This window comes from Pseudophryne corroboree, chromosome 6, assembly GCF_028390025.1.
Source record: "Pseudophryne corroboree isolate aPseCor3 chromosome 6, aPseCor3.hap2, whole genome shotgun sequence".
Classification (NCBI taxonomy): domain Eukaryota; kingdom Metazoa; phylum Chordata; class Amphibia; order Anura; family Myobatrachidae; genus Pseudophryne; species Pseudophryne corroboree.
This window is the reverse complement of record NC_086449.1, coordinates 718184788-718206840: the sequence shown is the minus strand read 5'-3', so window position 1 is coordinate 718206840 and position 22053 is coordinate 718184788. Positions and strand designations below refer to the sequence as shown.

The window sequence follows — 22053 nt, the reverse complement described above, 5'->3', positions numbered from 1 at the left end:
ATTGCATGTCTTGGCAGGGGTGGTGCGAAGATGTGGCACACTGAAGACGTGACCTCCTATTCGATTGAGCTGGTTGCACCCCTGGTGCATGCAGCAGTGTAACACATTCCAACCCCTCTGAAAATTGGGACAAATATCCTGATCGTGGGACAGTACTAGAAAAACCCAACTGTCCCACCAAAAGCGGGAAGGTTGGGAAGTATGCGAAAGTACTGATGTACTAAAGAGCACCTCTCATTTACATTATCTGCAGGCAACCTTTTCATTGGTGATCAATCCCAAGAGAACAAAGACTACATTTGGAAAGTGTTTTTTTGCTAAGGCAGAGGAACATCAGATGTGCAGCGAATAGAAACATTACTGGCTCCAGATTGAGTAGGAACCTGTGACATCACCGATGCAGATAGATATGTAAGACAGATGGACACCCAAATCATAGAAGATAAAATATCTATGTCTTAATGTCTAGGTTGCCACAATATTGCTAAAAGCCGCTATATTTATGGAATAATTACAGAGAAAATTATAGGTCAGACCCTGGAAGTTCCTTTCAGTTTAAATAATTTTATATAATAAAATTAATGATTTACTGTTACTGTCAAAAATGGACTGCTCAGTAATACAGAACACATGCACAAATCTATCACTAGCTTATACTTTATTACACAAAAAACAAGATTATTGGAATAATCAATGAATTCCCAAGGACACTCTTACTTCTGTGCTTGATCAGAAGGGTATTCCAAAAACATTGCCTACAGAATGTAATCTTCATGTTGCACCTTAACATGTGCATGAAATATGGCTTCTTGCAGACCCCCGGCCCACTCCAGCCTCTGTGGGGCAATCATACAGGGTATTTAATTAAACGTGCTATTACATGTGATTCATCTCTGACGGTGTGATTGTAGGGTGGTTCGTGGCAAACATACAATCAATGGCTCATTTATTGCCAGTCATGAGATGCAGCAGTCAAGCTCTTCACTATATAAATAGATAGATACACATAGAATCTATACTACGTGGATAAATGAAGCGTAAGAAAAAGGTGACAACTGTTAGATTAACCCAGCAACTCATCAGCAGAACTGATATCTGCACCACATTAGCCTGCAGTGTTCATCTCTATCTTTCCTGCAGGAGCAGAAGGGGCTGGGAATATGACGTGCATGACGCTTGTGTTGCTAATCTCTCTTTACAAACAAATTCGTGCTAAGCACTTGTATTAGCTTAGAGTACTGTTCTGTCCTCAAGGGTGGCTTTAGAGCAGATTTTGCAGAGATCTCTATTTAACAGATAATTAACTCATTAACATTGTTTTCAAAGTCTACTCATTGCCTACACAAAAGTGTAGACGGCCCTTTCATAAGTCATAAGCAGATCTGCTATATCTGACATCAGGAATATGTTGACAAGTGTTGCTGCTGGGGTTTATTTAGCATAGTGTCACACCACACGCTGCATAATGAATGTAGTGATATAGCACTATTTAAATAAACCTAATGGTAGAACAAAAATGATTGCAAAAACATTATTTTAAAAAATATATACAGTATATATCTGGCAAACGTGGCTCAGGGGAAGAAAAAAATCAAAAGCTGCTGGATAGAGTTTCTGATGAATGTCATCAATATCATCACTGGGCAAAATTGCGCAACCTTCCCGATACGTGTCCTGCGAGGCACATCTATGGCTGCATCCACAGCTACAGCTAATTGTGTCTTAAGGTGCCCATACACTAGAGCAATTTTGCCCGATTCCATCCGATTACGATGTTTCAGGACGATAAATAGGATGAAAACGGGCAAATCGCATGTGCTTTACCTCCGATCAGAAGTGCGGCCCAGTGACTATCGGATCGGAGCTCCTAGATCGCAAATACTACACTACAGATATCTCGGATCTCGCAGGCATGGCTGGGATCACATGCGACTTACCTCGGAGAAGTCGCATAAGTGTATGGGCACCATTACTGTACTCCAGCAAATCAATGATGCACATAAAAGTATACACTGGGGGCACATACCGTACTGAGTTGAGAATAAAGCAAAAATAAAGAGCAAGTAACTGTGGACCTGGAACAAACGAAGTTGCAATGCAAGTACTGTACTTGTTTTCTGCATGCAAAGCAGTGGCGTATGTATAATGGGTGCGGGTGTACAGTGCGCAATCAGGCCCACACTGCACACCGAGCACCCATGTGCCTTAATACTAACTCTACCTCTTCGGTGTTCCGTGTAGGCAGCGCCGCAGCTGCTGAAATCACTGGGAAAATGGCACTGTGGACAGTAGTAAAAAACACTGAAAATAGCACCGTGCCACCATACTTCCAAACTTTTGGCCACTCAGCACCCAAAATTTGGGGGTGTGGTCTCATTGATAGGAGGCGTGGCCTTATGGGAAATGTCTTGCTCACGAGTCACGCCCTGGTTTATATCATCGTGGGGATATGCCCAGAGCGCCGTAACTGCTGCCCAGGTCCTCTGTCCCTCATTCCCGTGAATAGATGCTGGGCGCATGCGTGCGGCATCTATTCACTACTGTGAGTGAGAGGGGCCTCCCAACCTTATCCCCCACCGCAGAACAGTACAGTCTGCCAGTGGGACAGTGCCCAAAAAGAGGGACTGTCCTACCAAAATTGGGATGGTTGGGAGGTATGTATGTATAGAAGCATACGGGAAAATCAGATATTGCCTCATTCCCAGTCCCTGTTTAACTCCAGTGCTCAGAGCTGTGACAGAACCTAGGACAATTCTGTTCAAACCTAATAGTGAATGTGTATTTATTTTGCTATGAAATAATTGTGTGTAAGTGTATCTGAAGTGTGCCTGGCGTAAACCCGGCCCATGTAATTGGTGCAGACCTATACGCATTTTGTAATGTGTCCAGATATGTACAATTACGTTCCTTTTGTGAACGCATTATATGTTAAAACTCTGCATCAGCCCCTAATGAGGGTTGTTGAGAGCTGCACACGGCCCAGGTACTGGGGGTGAAAGTGGGGACCTAGAAGGCACAGTCGCACCACTGCACCCCTTGTGGACAAAAAATATATACTACGCATGGTGCTGTAAAAGGGGATATTTGTCCCCCTCAGCAGCTGACCTTGACCCCCATCAGGCTGCTCCACCAGGCCCTTTGCGCCCCACAGTGTCACCCTCATGTAATCACAGAAAAATAACTACAATGTAAGTAGTGGCCTGAGCAAGTCAAACAGATGATAACACTGTGATGCTGTAACGCATAAGTATATCATTATACAAGTAGCAAATTATTTAATTAAGAAGTCTTGGCTCACTCCATTCTACTCATACCTGGATCCACTTTACATATTGCTGCTGGTAGTTGCGAGACTTGAATATTTGATGATATAATGCAATAAATGTTTGAGAAATGCACACTTATAGGCTAAATGATTACTTAGATGGTGTAATGGATTGTAAATGGGAGTGGAAAGAACAGTCAGAGAAAGAGAAGAGAAGTTTAGAGGAAGCAGGGCTGTATTTACAGAATACTCCCCTACATTTCATACCACACCCACTGCGTCACAGTCCTTACATGGAGTAGTGGCTTGCCTTTCTGCTAGAGGTCTCTCTGTGTTTGCTCTGTGCTACTAGATATTTACAGCCTGATGTATTAAACCCTATAAAAAGAAGTGGACGGGTGCACGTTGCGGGAGAGTCCCGACTTTTCAAGTAGTCCCCCGCACCCACCGGAAAGCGTCTGGATCTTCCTAGTGAAGCGGGCAGGATGAGTAGATTATACAGGAAAACATGGCAACAAATGGAAGGGGTGGGGCTAAATTACATAAATTTGCACCATTTAGCCCCGCCCCCTCCAGCAGACCAGTGAATCGTACCATGCCAAGCAGTGTCATCTCCTCTCCGGGTCTCTGGGCTTCTCCTGGAGAGGATACATGAAACATAGGCAGCTATGCACTGTCCTTGCCAGACTAATGTGTCCTGTATACTCAGACATTTTTCTTATCTATATACAGTAGGAATTTATAGGAATATACAGAGATGTATAGGAATGTAGCTTATCTGACTGCCATGTCTGATTTTGCCTCTTTAGCTTTCACCTCTGGCTATATACTGTACAGTGGCGGAACCAGCGAGCGGTGGGCCCATGTGCGACAAAATGGCTTGGCCCCCCCCCCCCCCCCCCCCCATCCCATCCAAGTCCACCCCCTCACCCCTGGAGAGGATCTGGTGAGGGAAACCTGCTCAGGGAAGTGGATACCTAGCAACAGTGCCGTAACTAGACATTTTGGCACTGTGTGCAAGAAACGGCATTGGAGCCCCACCCCTGCATGCAAAACAGGGGCAGTGCGCGCCGTAGGCGCGTGCAAAAATACATAGTGGCGTGGCTTCGTGGGGAAGGGGTGTGGCCACAAAATAATACCAATTCATAAAACGGTGCACAGTAGTCTCCATTATTCAAATTACGCGCACAGTAGCACCACTACACCAGGTAGAGACCCTTTTACACCTTACGGCGGACAGATTCCTCTTTTTACACATTACAGCAGACAGCGTCCCCTTTTTACACATTACGGCAGACAGCGTCCCCCTTTTTTACACATAACGGCAGACAGCGTGCCCTTGTTACACATAGCGGCAGACAGCGTACACTTTTTTCACATAACGGCAGACAGCGTGCCCTTGTTAAACATAGCGGCAGACAGCGTACACTTTTTTCACATAACGGCAGACAGCGTGCCCTTGTTACACATTACGGCAGGCAGATTCCCCCTTTTTACACATTGCGGCAGACAGCATGTCCTTGTTACACATAGCGGCAGACAGCGTACACTTTTTTCACATAACGGCAGACAGCGTGCCCTTGTTAAACATAGCGTCAGACAGCGTACACTTTTTTCACATAACGGCAGACAGCGTGCCCTTGTTACACATTACGGCAGGCAGATTCCCCCTTTTTACACATTGCGGCAGACAGCGTGTCCTTGTTACACATAGCAGCAGACAGCGTACACTTTTTTCACATAACGGCAGACAGCATGCCCTTGTTAAACATAGCGGCAGACAGCGTACACTTTTTTCACATAACGGCAGACAGCGTGCCCTTGTTACACATTACGGCAGGCAGATTCCCCCTTTTTACACATTGCGGCAGACAGCGTGTCCTTGTTACACATAGCGGCAGGCAGATTCCCCCTTTTTACACATTGCGGAAAGCAGATTCCCCCTTTTTACACATTGCGGCAGTCAGATTCCCCATTTTTACACATAGCGGCAGGCAGATTCCCCATTTTTACACATTGCGGCAGGCAGATTCCCTGTTTTTACACATTGCGGCACACAGTCCACCTTTTTTGTAGGAAAGAAAGAAAAAGAGAAAGAGGAAAGACAGAAAGAAGAATTATTCTTACCCTCTCCGCTGGCTCAGGCTCCTCGGTGCAGCGTCAGACAATTCCCGGGCAGGAGAGAAGAAGGAGGAGGGAGGTGGAGGAGGGAGCCGCAGCAGCGCTGTGTCATTGGTGGAGGCGCTGCTGCTGCTGCCCCTCTGCTTCACTATAGGCTGTTCTCGGAAGACAGCCTATAGTGAAGCAGAGGGGCAGCAGCAGCAGCGCCTCCACCAGTAACAAAGCGCTGCTGCGGCTCCCTCCTCCACCTCCCTCCTCCTCCTTCCCCCATCCGTGCCGCTGCTCCTCTCCTCTCCGGGCGGCTGTGCGCTGCGGGCAGCGGTTGCCCGCAGCGCACGGCGGCATGTAATGAGTCAATTTGACTCATTACATGCTTGGGCCCCTGGACAGAGGCGGGCCCCAGTGCAACGCACTGCTTGCACTGGCGGTAGTTCCGCCTCTGATACTGTATATGCACGGTCACTTATCAATAATTTTTTGTCCATCAGAAACACGAATCTGATTTGTGCAGAAGTCCAGGGGGTAACTGAGTAACAGTAAGCAGGTCTTGTTATGTTTTATGGGAAAGGGTGGTGCCGGAGGTAAATGGCTCAAAAGCTTCAAACACTCCTGTTTGCTGTGGAGAGTCCTAAGGGAACGTGCTAGTTCGATTATTTATTAAGATTTACTTATATAGCGCCAGCATATTCTGTAGTGCTTTACAGTTATAGCTGTTATAACACTGGAATGCTGGCCAACACTATTGTGCTTGATTATTATTTTTTGTACCATGCATACGTTTATCACTAAATATCATATCTGGAATCCTAGAAGCCCTACAATCAGGTTACAGTTTCATCAGAGGGCATAATAGTCTCCATTCTTTACAATGGGAAAGCTTTTTATCATATTATCCGAGCTGCAAAGAAAGAACAGAACCTGCTAAAAGCATCGTTTCAAGCACAGAGTTCGTCATCTGAGACCTCACGTTTTTCCCCATCACTTTTGATCGAGGACGTGCGTTGTGTCTGTGCAGATATCCTAAAATCTATACTTTCCAGTTATTGTTATCCTGAAGCCTTCATTACCTGAACACACGTATTCTTCTCTCCCCAAAATGCTACACCTTCGGTGGTCCTTCTCACTCAGATTTGAAATATCACCCAGATAAAAAATGTCTCCCCCTTAGCTACTGAGAATAATAGTGTATAATAGCTGGCTGTTTGTTGTATTATAAAGTGAAAGACATCTGTTCCAGTCCATTATTCACAATGTACTATAGTGAAAAGGCACATGAACTCATTAGATGACATTCCAGAGTAATCAGATAGACTGTGTATCAAAGGAAGATGCTAGCTGGCTTTAAGATTGGGACGCAAATTAGAAAAGTTTCATTGCTATAAAATAATAAAAGACAGTAAGAAAGTAACTTCTGATTGTTTTTTTCTTGTTTTTTTTTTCTTCTTTAACAATGTAATGTACTATGGACCCTATTCGGGATCGGTATGATTTACCAATAGCCCGGATGCCGTCCGTCATTATACCGGCGCTGGAATCCCGCTGCGTGCACAGTGGCTCGCTGCGCTCGCTACAGGTTATATTCTCCTTCTATGGGTGTCGTGGACACCCATAGAGGGAGAAAAGCCTGAGGCGCCGGTATTCCGGCGCCAGCATTGCACCGCTGCGCGGGATCCCGGAGTTGGCACTGTGATCGCAGGGATCCCGTGCGGCAGTATGTTAACCACATAACGCCTATTGAGGTTGGATTGCAGATTCTGCCAAAAAGCAGTTTTTAAGGTAGGACGGCAAACTGAGGTCATTTATCAAGCGGCGACTAGCTTAGCTTTTTGGCACAAACAAATACCATCTCAGGATGGTGTTACTGCTCCTCTACCCATCAATGGAGTCTTGCGACGTTAGGGAGGTTAGCAGTGCTTGCACACAGCATTTCCACAATTTGCTGGTAGTGTTAGACTGTAGCCTGTAGCACCCAGAGCAGCCCTGGCATGGTATATGACGGCGATACATCATTATGTATTGCTGTGATACGCACCACCATACCAGTCATTACATGACAGACTCCATACACCCACAGCAGCCCTGGCATTTTATATGACGGCGGTACATCATTATGTATTGCTGTGATACGCACCACCACACCAGTTATTACATGACAGACTCCATGCACCCACAGCAGCCCTGGCACGGTATATGACGGTGGTACATCATTATGTATTGCTGTGATATGCACCACCATACCAGTTATTACATGACAGACTCCATGCACCCACAGCAGCCCTGGCATGGTATATGATGGTGATACATCATTATTTATTGCTGTGATATGCACCACCACACCAGTTATTACATGACAGACTCCATGCACCCACAGCAGCCCTGGCATGGTATATGCCGGCGATACATCATTATGTATTGCTGTGATACGCACCACCATACCAGTTATTACATGACAGACTCCATGCACCCACAGCAGCCCTGGCATTGTATATGATGGTGATACATCATTATTTATTGCTGTGATATGCACCACCATACCAGTTATTACATGACAGACTCCATGCACCCACAGCAGCCCTGGCATTGTATATGATGGTGATACATCATTATTTATTGCTGTGATATGCACCACCACACCAGTTATTACATGACAGACTCCATGCACCCACAGCAGCCCTGGCACGGTATATGACGTCGGTACATCATTATGTATTGCTGTGATACGCACCACCAGACCAGTTATTACATGACAGACTCCATACACCCACAGCAGCCCTGGCACGGTATATGACGTCGGTACATCATTATGTATTGCTGTGATACGCACCACCACACCAGTTATTACATGACAGACTCCATGCACCCACAGCAGCCCTGGCATTGTATATGACGGCGGTACATCATTATGTATTGCTGTGATACGCACCACCACACCAGTTATTACATGACAGACTCCATGCACCCACAGCAGCCCTGGCACGGTATATGACGGTGGTACATCATTATGTATTGCTGTGATATGCACCACCATACCAGTTATTACATGACAGACTCCATGCACCCACAGCAGCCCTGGCATTGTATATGATGGTGATACATCATTATTTATTGCTGTGATATGCACCACCACACCAGTTATTACATGACAGACTCCATGCACCCACAGCAGCCCTGGCATGGTATATGCCGGCGATACATCATTATTTATTGCTGTGATACGCACCACCATACCAGTTATTACATGACAGACTCCATGCACCCACAGCAGCCCTGGCATTGTATATGACGGCGGTACATCATTATTTATTGCTGTGATATGCACCACCATACCAGTTATTACATGACAGACTCCATGCACCCACAGCAGCCCTGGCATTGTATATGATGGTGATACATCATTATTTATTGCTGTGATATGCACCACCACACCAGTTATTACATGACAGACTCCATGCACCCACAGCAGCCCTGGCATTGTATATGATGGTGATACATCATTATTTATTGCTCTGATATGCACCACCACACCAGTTATTACATGACAGACTCCATGCACCCACAGCAGCCCTGGCACGGTATATGACGGCGATACATCATTATGTATTGCTGTGATACGCACCACCACACCAGTTATTACATGACAGACTCCATGCTTGAGACGTGAGTACATTTGATTTTATCTGACATTGTTAAATGTTTTGATCAAAATAATAATGAGTACCTAATACTTTCATATTACTAGATACAGATGTAGGCTTTTCCAGATCACATGAGCACAGTGAAAGCACTGACTTCCAATTCTAGAAAAAAAACAATATAACAATTAATTTGGTGCCTACAAGATAGAAAATGATGCATTATTATTATTATTATTCTTTATTTATATGGCGCCACAAGGGATCCGCAGTGCCCATTACACAGTACATAATCAAATGAGCAAACAAGAAAACAGCACTTACAGTACAAGACAATATAGGACAGGTATAGAAAACCCGGGGTTAGGTGCCAATCAAGGGGAGTATGGAGTATAAGATTGTGTAAGTAAGAAAAGGAAAGGCACATGAGGAAAGAAGTCCCTGCTCTTGCGAGCTTACAGTCTAATACCCCTTTTCCACTACAAGCACGGGTCGCAGCCGTGTCTCCTGACATGGCTGCGACTCGTGCTACAGCCCCCTTTCAGACAGCGCTCACCAACCCGGCATATTGCCGGGTTGGTGACGATGCTAGTGACGCAGCAGGGGCGGCGCTGGGAGATCACATGATCTCCCAGCGCCGCCCTCTTATACACTGTGAAAGGGAACCGTGTCGCCTCGACACGGCTCCCGTTCACACTAGACAGCTTACTGGGTTGAACACGTGTTCAACCCAGCAAGCTACCCGGGTAGGATTCCCGGATCACTTGATTCGGGAATTTGCAGGGGGACCCTTTTCCACTAGGGAAAACACGGGTAAATGCGCGCCCCCGCGCATTTACCCGTGTTTTAAGGACCTAGTGGAAAAGGGCATAGACAAGAGGGTTAGGAGGAGAGTTGGCTGGGTTTGGTGTAGAAGTGGGTATTGAGAGCCCGTTTGAAGTTTTGCAGAGAGGTGGAGATCATTGCCCTTTGATGGGGAAATGTGCCATAAATGAATGGATTAACACATTTATCCAGGCAGTTATCCAATTTAGAGAATGAGGTCAGCAGAAATGTATATATAATCGGGTGAACAGACCGGGGAGAGTGGGGTACTAAGTAATAGGGCTATGGAATGTTGGGGGCCTGAGCCTGCCAATGAGTTGCAGTCATGCCCTCCAAGATGGTGTACCTCCTTCAGCATGTAAAGAGGCCACCAGCCCCAATGAGGTACAATCATGCCACCACCACCACCAACACCACCACCACCACCACCACTACACCCACACTTAGACACACATTCCTAGAATCAGTGCATGAAAGATTTCTTGGTAGCCTTGCATACCTCAGCAGGACAGTCTCAAATTGGTCTGCCATCACGATTGTAAGTTAGGTCCCATCAATCACAGGGGTGGACGGGTGCTGCACGCACCTGCCTCTGGTGCATGCAGGAGCAAATGTACTAGGGCACCCACCATGGCATGAGCACCCCCCCCCTCCCGAATGTGACATAGCCATGACCCCATATCCGTCATCCCCTAACACCCAGAACTTCCTCCCCCCCCCCCCCCCCCCCCCACACACACACACACACACACACGCACACACACAATAAAAAAATATATATATTGGTAGTTAGGTAGTGTTAGTAGTCTGCAGTAATGTATACTGACAGGGGATGGAGCAGACATATGACATTATCGTAGAGCTTAGGAGTCTCCATCACAATTGTGCTATGGGGGAGCAGACATTCCCTATTACGCCCATGACATCCATAGTCAGCTAATGTTACATTGTATGTCTTTTCTAGTGTGTGTATTATGGCTATAGATGCTGCTTCTAGGGCATGCCATTCACCAAGCAAATACGCCGCAGGTTACGCAAGTATTATGGTAATATGAGTTAGGTACATAAATACAGTACATAATTTTCAATATTGAATCGTTTGCATCTAATTATTGATAATGTTCTTCATCCCAGCATGGTATTTCACAGTATTACAGGATTTGGGCTTATTCTGGAGACATGTAAATAGATGTAAGCGGCAATAAATATGGAAATATGATATAGCTGTCATTACTGTGCTGAATCTGCCAGTTATTCAGTTCATTGCAGCACATTTACTCTCTCTGGAAGCGGAACACAATACCATGCTACTGTCGTATGGACTGTGGTGTCCTGTTCAATCAGCTCGTGTGTCTGAACTTGAATGATTCCCAATTGTCAACAACACCAGGATAAGAAGCTAATGTGACACTGGCAGGGGTGAGTGAGAGATGCAGAGTAAAAAATACATTAATTTGGGATAAAATCTCCAACCTCCTAAGCACAGGCCAACATTATAATCTCTCCTCAGGTCCTTTCTCCTGGGGCTCCGCAATGAAAGACAACCCGACTGGTAAGGTGGCGACCGAGATCCTAAGCATTGCTCAATGTCTCCGCCTAGATTGTGCCACAATTCTGATGGCACAAAAACTAAAAAGGAAAAAAAATCAGATTTGAAGCTTTGGCTGATAATAAACAAAAGTATATGGTAATAGAAAGATTGTGGGGGAGGGGGTTGGGGGGGGAGCAGAGGGTACATTTTCTGTTAACAGTACTAGGCTTTACGCGCAAGAGCTGGTGCCCAGTGTGGGACTGGGGTGTGAAGGGCCCACCGGGAATGCCGTGATAGGGGCGCAGTTTTAGGGGTGTGGTCAGTCTACAAAGGGGGTGTGGCCTACCACATTGGTTTGCCTAACTATTATAAAGTGTATGGTCTGGGCCCCTTCATAAATATATTTAGTAATTACTGCAAGTACATGCATGATAAAATACCAGATTAATAACAGAAATGCACTGTAGAGAATACACCATAGTCCCCAGTATAAGGTAACATATGTATAATGTATAAGTCAAGTGCACAGCCTGGAACCTGATCCCTAGAGGAGGAGGTGGGGCTCCCTTGCAGTGGGAACCACCGGGGGTTTTCCCTGTACCCCTGTGGGTCAGTCCAGCCCTGCTGGTGCCACTATAGCAGAGGGGACATACAGCATGGGGTCCCCTCGCCAGACTGATAACCAGCACAAGGCAGGTCAGCACAAGGCTATGGAGACTGTGGTAACAGGTGTATAATAGGCTGAATATCTCTGCTTTCTCCGTAAACTCTGTAAACCTCTTTACTTTCCCTTCTCCAACTTGCATGTGCAGTGAGAGCCTGGGAGCCCCAGCGGTTCCCAGTGCTAGGGAAATGGGACAGACACTAGCCTATCAAGAAAGGACTTGGAGGAGAAATGCACCACTGGTGCCCATCAAGTAAGGGCCCAGGACGGAGCAGGGAGTGGAGTCTTTTGCATGGGACAGAGCGGGGCAGTACAGCAGATGGAGGCAGGGAGGAGCGAGGTGGCACCGGTGGGGGCAATACAGTCTTGTAAGGAAATACACAAGGAGCAGGAGGAGAGCATTCCTGAAGATCATCCATCACTGCTGCAGTATTGCCTGGGTCCTGTTGATCGCCTATCACAGTCTGGGTGGTCGTGAGAAGCTGCCCGTGGCTGCCCTGAGCTCAGGCTGCAGGAAGACTGTCGTCATGTAGCCATGGGATGCTGTGGATGGGACTGGGGGAGGTTGGTGTGGTAACAGTGGGGTCAGCAGCCTGAGCAGAGCATGGTGGCTGTCAGAAGATTACCTTACAGCAGCCACTGTGTGCTGACCTGATCGCATCAGACATGACAACGCCACGCAAGTAGATAACAGGTAGGGTTAACTGGGGTAATTTACAAATGTATTTTATTGAATTTTCAGATTTTAAAACAGACAAAACAGAAAACAAAAACAGAGAATCATATACATTTCCAGTAGTCACAACACAACAAACGCATATAGAAACTTAGCTGAAAAGATGTGACTGGAGAATTTCAGGGGCTAAAACAGCCTTCCTTATAGCTACAATAAAAATAAACTGGTCACAGCAATTTAAGCTACAAGTACGCCTTGTAAAATCAAGTTACTTGTATTGTGTCATATAAAAGTGTCTTACTTTCAGGCATTATTTAACTTTACACTAGACCCGTCATTGCCATATAAACCCACAGAAATGTCTATGAAATAGTAAAGACTGCCTACCTTGTGTTAAACATACCATATAAACTAATAAAGGAGCCTTGGTAAATGCATTTTCATTAATAGTGGCAAAGCTTTAGGAGTCTATTTATCAAATAGCCCAGAAAAGGGGCCCATTAAAAGAAAAAAAAATTCCCATGACAACAGTAGAGATGTGCACTTGAAATTTTTCGGGTTTTGTGTTTTGGTTTTGGGTTCGGTTCCGCGGCCGTGTTTTGGGTTCGACCGCGTTTTGGCAAAACCTCACCGAATTTTTTTTGTCGGATTCGGGTGTGTTTTGGATTCGGGTGTTTTTTTTCAAAAAACACTAAAAAACAGCTTAAATCATAGAATTTGGGGGTCATTTTGATCCCAAAGTATTATTAACCTCAAAAACCATAATTTCCACTCATTTTCAGTCTATTCTGAATACCTCACACCTCACAATATTATTTTTAGTCCTAAAATTTGCACCGAGGTCGCTGGATGACTAAGTTAAGCGACCCTAGTGGCCGACACAAACACCGGGCCCATCTAGGAGTGGCACTGTAGTGTCACGCAGGATGGCCCTTCCAAAAAACACTCCCCAAACAGCACATGACGCAAAGAAAAAAAGAGGCGCAATGAGGTAGCTGTGTGAGTAAGATAAGCGACCCTAGTGGCCGACACAAACACCGGGCCCATCTAGGAGTGGCACTGCAGTGTCACGCAGGATGGCCCTTCCAAAAAACACTCCCCAAACAGCACATGACGCAAAGAAAAAAAGAGGCGCAATGAGGTAGCTGTGTGAGTAAGCTAAGCGACCCTAGTGGCCGACACAAACACCTGGCCCATCTAGGAGTGGCACTGCAGTGTCACGCAGGATGGCCCTTCCAAAAAACACTCCCCAAACAGCACATGACGCAAAGAAAAAAAGAGGCGCAATGAGGTAGCTGTGTGAGTAAGATAAGCGACCCTAGTGGCCGACACAAACACCGGGCCCATCTAGGAGTGGCATTGCAGTGTCACGCAGGATGGCCCTTCCAAAAAACACTCCCCAAACAGCACATGACGCAAAGAAAAAAAGAGGCGCAATGAGGTAGCTGTGTGAGTAAGATAAGCGACCCTAGTGGCCGACACAAACACCGGGCCCATCTAGGAGTGGCACTGCAGTGTCACGCAGGATGGCCCTTCCAAAAAATACTCCCCAAACAGCACATGACGCAAAGAAAAAAAGAGGCGCAATGAGGTAGCTGTGTGAGTAAGATAAGCGACCCTAGTGGCCGACACAAACACCGGGCCCATCTAGGAGTGGCACTGCAGTGTCACGCAGGATGGCCCTTCCAAAAAACACTCCCCAAACAGCACATGACGCAAAGAAAAAAAGAGGCGCAATGAGGTAGCTGTGTGAGTAAGATAAGCGACCCTAGTGGCCGACACAAACACCGGGCCCATCTAGGAGTGGCACTGCAGTGTCACGCAGGATGGCCCTTCCAAAAAACACTCCCCAAACAGCACATGACGCAAAGAAAAAAAGAGGCGCAATGAGGTAGCTGTGTGAGTAAGATAAGCGACCCTAGTGGCCGACACAAACACCTGGCCCATCTAGGAGTGGCACTGCAGTGTCACGCAGGATGGCCCTTCCAAAAAACACTCCCCAAACAGCACATGACGCAAAGAAAAATTAAAGAAAAAAGAGGTGCAAGATGGAATTGTCCTTGGGCCCTCCCACCCACCCTTATGTTGTATAAACAGGACATGCACACTTTAACCAACCCATCATTTCAGTGACAGGGTCTGCCACATGACTGTGACTGAAATGACGGGTTGGTTTGGACCCCCACCAAAAAAGAAGCAATTAATCTCTCCTTGCACAAACTGGCTCTACAGAGGCAAGATGTCCACCTCATCATCATCCTCCGATATATCACCGTGTACATCCCCCTCCTCACAGATTATCAATTCGTCCCCACTGGAATCCACCATCTCAGCTCCCTGTGTACTTTGTGGAGGCAATTGCTGCTGGTCAATGTCTCCACGGAGGAATTGATTATAATTCATTTTAATGAACATCATCTTCTCCACATTTTCTGGAAGTAACCTCGTACGCCGATTGCTGACAAGGTGAGCGGCGGCACTAAACACTCTTTCGGAGTACACACTTGTGGGAGGGCAACTTAGGTAGAATAAAGCCAGTTTGTGCAAGGGCCTCCAAATTGCCTCTTTTTCCTGCCAGTATAAGTACGGACTGTGTGACGTGCCTACTTGGATGCGGTCACTCATATAATCCTCCACCATTCTTTCAATGGGGAGAGAATCATATGCAGTGACAGTAGACGACATGTCCGTAATCGTTGACAGGTCCTTCAGTCCGGACCAGATGTCAGCATCAGCGGTCGCTCCAGACTGCCCTGCATCACCGCCAGCGGGTGGGCTCGGAATTCTGAGCCTTTTCCTCGCACCCCCAGTTGCGGGAGAATGTGAAGGAGGAGATGTTGACAGGTCGCGTTCCGCTTGACTTGACAATTTTCTCACCAGCAGGTCTTTGAACCCCAGCAGACTTGTGTCTGCCGGAAAGAGAGATCCAAGGTAGGTTTTAAATCTAGGATCGAGCACGGTGGCCAAAATGTAGTGCTCTGATTTCAACAGATTGACCACCCGTGAATCCTTGTTAAGCGAATTAAGGGCTCCATCCACAAGTCCCACATGCCTAGCGGAATCGCTCCGTGTTAGCTCCTCCATCAATGTCTCCAGCTTCTTCTGCAAAAGCCTGATGAGGGGAATGACCTGACTCAGGCTGGCAGTGTCTGAACTGACTTCACGTGTGGCAAGTTCAAAGGGCAGCAGAACCTTGCACAACGTTGGAATCATTCTCCACTGCGCTTGAGACAGGTGCATTCCACCTCCTATATCGTGCTGAATTGTATAGGCTTGAATGGCCTTTTGCTGCTCCTCCAACCTCTGAAGCATATATAGGGTTGAATTCCACCTCGTTACCACTTCTTGCTTCAGATGATGGCAGGGCAGGTTCAGGCGTTTTTGGTGTTGCTCCAGTCTTCTGTACGTGGTGCCTGTACGCCGAAAGTGTCCCGCAATTCTTCTGGCCACCGACAGCATCTCTTGCACGCCCCTGTCGTTTTTTAAAAAATTCTGCACCACCAAATTCAAGGTATGTGCAAAACATGGGACGTGCTGGAATTTGCCCAGATTTAATGCACACACAATATTGCTGGCGTTGTCCGATGCCACAAATCCACAGGAGAGTCCAATTGGGGTAAGCCATTCCGCGATGATCTTCCTCAGTTGCCGTAAGAGGTTTTCAGCTGTGTGCGTATTCTGGAAACCGGTGATACAAAGCGTAGCCTGCCTAGGAAAGAGTTGGCGTTTGCGAGATGCTGCTACTGGTGCCGCCGCTGCTGTTCTTGCGGCGGGAGTCCATACATCTACCCAGTGGGCTGTCACAGTCATATAGTCCTGACCCTGCCCTGCTCCACTTGTCCACATGTCCGTGGTTAAGTGGACATTGGGTACAGCTGCATTTTTTAGGACACTGGTGACTCTTTTTCTGAGGTCTGTGTACATTTTCGGTATCGCCTGCCTAGAGAAATGGAACCTAGATGGTATTTGGTACCGGGGACACAGTACCTCCAACAAGTCTCTAGTTGGCTCTGCAGTAATGATGGATACCGGAACCATGTTTCTCACCACCCAGGATGCCAAGGCCTCAGTTATCCGCTTTGCAGCAGGATGACTGCTGTGATATTTCATCTTCCTCGCAAAGGACTGTTGGACAGTCAATTGCTTGGTGGAAGTAGTAAAAGTGGTCTTACGATTTCCCCTCTGGGATGACCATCGACTCCCAGCAGCAACAACAGCAGCGCCAGCAGCAGTAGGCGTTACACGCAAGGATGCATCGGAGGAATCCCAGGCAGGAGAGGAATCGTCAGAATTGCCAGTGACATGGCCTGCATGACTATTGGCATTCCTGGGGAAGGAGGAAATTGACACTGAGGGAGTTGGTGGGGTGGTTTGCGTGAGCTTGGTTACAAGAGGAAGGGATTTACTGGTCAGTGGACTGCTTCCGCTGTCGCCCAAAGTTTTTGAACTTGTCACTGACTTATTATGAATGCGCTGCAGGTGACGTATAAGGGAGGATGTTCCGAGGTGGTTAACGTCCTTACCCCTACTTATTACAGCTTGACAAAGGCAACACACGGCTTGACAAATGTTGTCCGCATTTCTGTTGAAATACTTCCACACCGAAGAGCTGATTTTTTTGGTATTTTCACCAGGCATGTCAATGGCCATATTCCTCCCACGGACAACAGGTGTCTCCCCGGGTGCCTGACTTAAACAAACCACCTCACCATCAGAATCCTCCTTGTCAATTTCCTCCCCAGCGCCAGCAACACCCATATCCTCCTCATCCTGGTGTACTTCAACACTGACATCTTCAATCTGACTATCAGGAACTGGACTGCGGGTGCTCCTTCCAGCACTTGCAGGGGGCGTGCAAATGGTGGAAGGCGCATGCTCTTCACGTCCAGTGTTGGGAAGGTCAGGCATCGCAACCGACACAATTGGACTCTCCTTGTGGATTTGGGATTTCGAAGAACGCACAGTTCTTTGCGGTGCTTTTGCCAGCTTGAGTCTTTTCATTTTTCTAGCGAGAGGCTGAGTGCTTCCATCCTCATGTGAAGCTGAACCACTAGCCATGAACATAGGCCAGGGCCTCAGCCGTTCCTTGCCACTCCGTGTGGTAAATGGCATATTGGCAAGTTTACGCTTCTCCTCCGACAATTTTATTTTAGATTTTGGAGTCCTTTTTTTACTGATATTTGGTGTTTTGGATTTTACATGCTCTGTACTATGACATTGGGCATCGGCCTTGGCAGACAACGTTGCTGGCATTTCATCGTCTCGGCCATGACTAGTGGAAGCAGCTTCAGCACGAGGTGGAAGTGGATCTTGATCTTTCCCTAATTTTGGAACCTCAACATTTTTGTTCTCCATATTTTAATAGGCACAACTAAAAGGCACCTCAGGTAAACAATGGAGATGGATGGATACTAGTATACTTATGGATGGACGAGCGACTGCCGACACAGAGGTAGCTACAGCCGTGGACTACCGTACTGTGTCTGCTGCTAATATAGACTGGATGATAATGAGATGAAATCAATATATATATATATATAATATCACACTAGTACTGCAGCCGGACAGGTATATATATTTATTATGTAATGACTGATGACGGACCTGCTGGACACTGTCAGCTCAGCATCACCGCAGACTGCTACAGTAAGCTACTATAGTAGTATGTATAAAGAAGAAAGAAAAAAAAAAACACGGGTAGGTGGTGTACAATTATGGATGGACGAGCGACTGCCGACACAGAGGTAGCTACAGCCGTGGACTACCGTACTGTGTCTGCTGCTAATATAGACTGGATGATAATGAGATGAAATCAATATATATATATATAATATCACACTAGTACTGCAGCCGGACAGGTATATATATTTATTATGTAATGACTGATGACGGACCTGCTGGACACTGTCAGCTCAGCAGCACCGCAGACTGCTACAGTAAGCTACTATAGTAGTATGTATAAAGAAGAAAGAAGAAAAAAAAAACCACGGGTAGGTGGTATACAATTATGGATGGACGAGCGACTGCCGACACAGAGGTAGCTACAGCCGTGGACTACCGTACTGTGTCTGCTGCTAATATAGACTGGATGATAATGAGATGAAATCAATATATATATATATAATATCACACTAGTACTGCAGCCGGACAGGTATATATATTTATTATGTAATGACTGATGACGGACCTGCTGGACACTGTCAGCTCAGCAGCACCGCAGACTGCTACAGTAAGCTACTATAGTAGTATGTATAAAGAAGAAAGAAAAAAAAAAACCACGGGTAGGTGGTATACAATTATGGATGGACGAGCGACTGCCGACACAGAGGTAGCTACAGCCGTGGACTACCGTACTGTGTCTGCTGCTAATATAGACTGGATGATAATGAGATGAAATCAATATATATATATATAATATCACACTAGTACTGCAGCCGGACAGGTAGATATATTTATTATGTAATGACTGATGACGGACCTGCTGGACACTGTCAGCTCAGCAGCACCGCAGACTGCTACAGTAAGCTACTATAGTAGTATGTATAAAGAAGAAAGAAAAAAAAAACCACGGGTAGGTGGTATACAATTATGGATGGACGAGCGACTGCCGACACAGAGGTAGCTACAGCCGTGGACTACCGTACTGTGTCTGCTGCTAATATAGACTGGATGATAATGAGATGAAATCAATATATATATATATAATATCACACTAGTACTGCAGCCGGACAGGTAGATATATTTATTATGTAATGACTGATGACGGACCTGCTGGACACTGTCAGCTCAGCAGCACCGCAGACTGCTACAGTAAGCTACTATAGTAGTATGTATAAAGAAGAAAGAAAAAAAAAACCACGGGTAGGTGGTATACAATTATGGATGGACGAGCGACTGCCGACACAGAGGTAGCTACAGCCGTGGACTACCGTACTGTGTCTGCTGCTAATATAGACTGGATGATAATGAGATGAAATCAATATATATATATATATAATATCACACTAGTACTGCAGCCGGACAGGTAGATATATTTATTATGTAATGACTGATGACGGACCTGCTGGACACTGTCAGCTCAGCAGCACCGCAGACTGCTACAGTAAGCTACTATAGTAGTATGTATAAAGAAGAAAGAAAAAAAAAAACCACGGGTAGGTGGTATACAATTATGGATGGACGAGCGACTGCCGACACAGAGGTAGCTACAGCCGTGGACTACCGTACTGTGTCTGCTGCTAATATAGACTGGATGATAATGAGATGAAATCAATATATATATATATAATATCACACAAGTACTGCAGCCGGACAGGTAGATATATTTATTATGTAATGACTGATGACGGACCTGCTGGACACTGTCAGCTCAGCAGCACCGCAGACTGCTACAGTAAGCTACTATAGTAGTATGTATAAAGAAGAAAGAAAAAGAAAAAAACCACGGGTAGGTGGTATACAATTATGGATGGACGAGCGACTGCCGACACAGAGGTAGCTACAGCCGTGGACTACCGTACTGTGTCTGCTGCTAATATAGACTGGATGATAATGAGATGAAATCAATATATATATATATATATAATATCACTAGTACTGCAGCCGGACAGGTATATATATTTATTATGTAATGACTGATGACGGACCTGCTGGACACTGTCAGCTCAGCAGCACCGCAGACTGCTACAGTAAGCTACTATAGTAGTATGTATAAAGAAGAAGAAAGAGAAAAAAAAAACGGGTAGGTGGTATACAATATTATATATATATTATATACAATTATATATATATATATATATTAAACTGGTGGTGATTATTAAACTGGTGGTCAGGTCACTGGTCACACTATCAGCAACTTGCAAGTAGTACTCCTAAGCAGACAATCACAATATATATTATACTGGTGGTCAGTGTGGTCACAATGGCAGTGTGGCACTCTGGCAGCAAAAGTGTGCACTGTACGTTATATGTACTCCTGAGTCCTGCTCTCAGACTCTAACTGCTCCCCACTGTCAGTGTCTCCCCCACAAGTCAGATATACATTATACAGTCACACTATCTATCTATCACTTCAGCAAGTAGTAGTACTCCTCCTAATGCTCCCCAAAATTACTACTGTGTCTCTCTCTACTCTAGTCTCAATCTCTTCCCTATAAACGGAGAGGACGCCAGCCACGTCCTCTCCCTATGAATCTCAATGCACGTGTGAAAATGGCGGCGACGCGCGGCTCCTTATATAGAATCCGAGTCTCGCGATAGAATCCGAGCCTCGCGAGAATCCGACAGCGGGATGATGACGTTCGGGCGCGCTCGGGTTAACCGAGCAAGGCGGGAAGATCCGAGTCGCTCGGACCCGTGTAAAAAAACCTGAAGTTCGGGCGGGTTCGGATTCCGAGGAACCGAACCCGCTCATCTCTAGACAACAGTGCGACGCTCAGCTCCCTGGCATTACTGCCCAGCAACAGTAACCATAGATTTTTCGCTTTGCCAGCCAGGTGGTGTCATGCTTGTTGACTTTTAAGTACTCCTCTCCTGGAGAAGCCCAGAAAGAAGCTGCAGCTGCCAAGTTCGGGGGGCAGAGCCGGGTTCTCGCGTCATTAAGTCACACCCCCATAATACGCTTTCCATCATTTAGCCCCGCCCCCTCATTACACACTCGCATTATCTCCCCATGCTGTCCACTTCACTAGGAAGGTGAGTAGAATGCGGGAGATCCACCCACTCCTACAGGGGTGCATTGGACTACCCAAAAAATTGTGAGTCCCCACCAACTTTCAGGAGAGTCGGTAAGTACGGATGGCGTCGCTCCTGCTTACGAATGACCCAGCACTGAGCTGTCACATAGAAGCACCTGTAAGTCCTGTCTTCAAATATTATAAATAAAAAAGAATGATAAAAATTGTCAAAAAAGAACACTTTCTTTTACAAAATGCTTTTTATCACATCTGCTTTCCTGAGATCACACAGGAGACAAGCTGACGGTACATGTTCCACCACTGTCCTTTATAAATATGCAGTAAATAGCTTCCTGATGAATGGCGTGGGGATCCTTGAAAAAGTGAGGAATAACCTGATGTCAATGGCCGTACCGGATGGCTACTATTTATTTGTGCTGGTAACCAGACCTTCTGCTACACACTGTTCTATCCCAGTGGTTCTCAACCCCAGTCCTTAAGATACCCTAACAGTCCAGATTTTAAGGATATCCATACTTAAGCAAAAGTGATTTATTTAGTACTGCATCAGTTTGATAATACCATCTGTGCACAAGCATGTATAGCCTTAAAACATGGATTGTTAATGTGCCTTGAGGACCGACTTTGGGAAACCTTGGGGGTG

At 46.1% G+C, this 22053-nt stretch overlaps 1 long non-coding RNA gene across 6 annotated transcripts in view; it reads right to left on the bottom strand.

Moving 5' to 3' along the window:
• The window catches only part of LOC134933289 (uncharacterized), a 591558-nt gene that overhangs the window by 297767 nt on the left and 271738 nt on the right, over nucleotides 1–22053 (bottom strand). The window contains exon 3 of one of the 6 annotated variants that reach the window (XR_010179669.1): nucleotides 9105–9183. The exons of the other annotated variants lie outside the window; for them this stretch is intronic. This is a non-coding gene — a long non-coding RNA (uncharacterized LOC134933289). The remainder of the gene's footprint in view (nucleotides 1–9104; nucleotides 9184–22053) is intronic. 6 annotated transcript variants of the gene reach the window in all.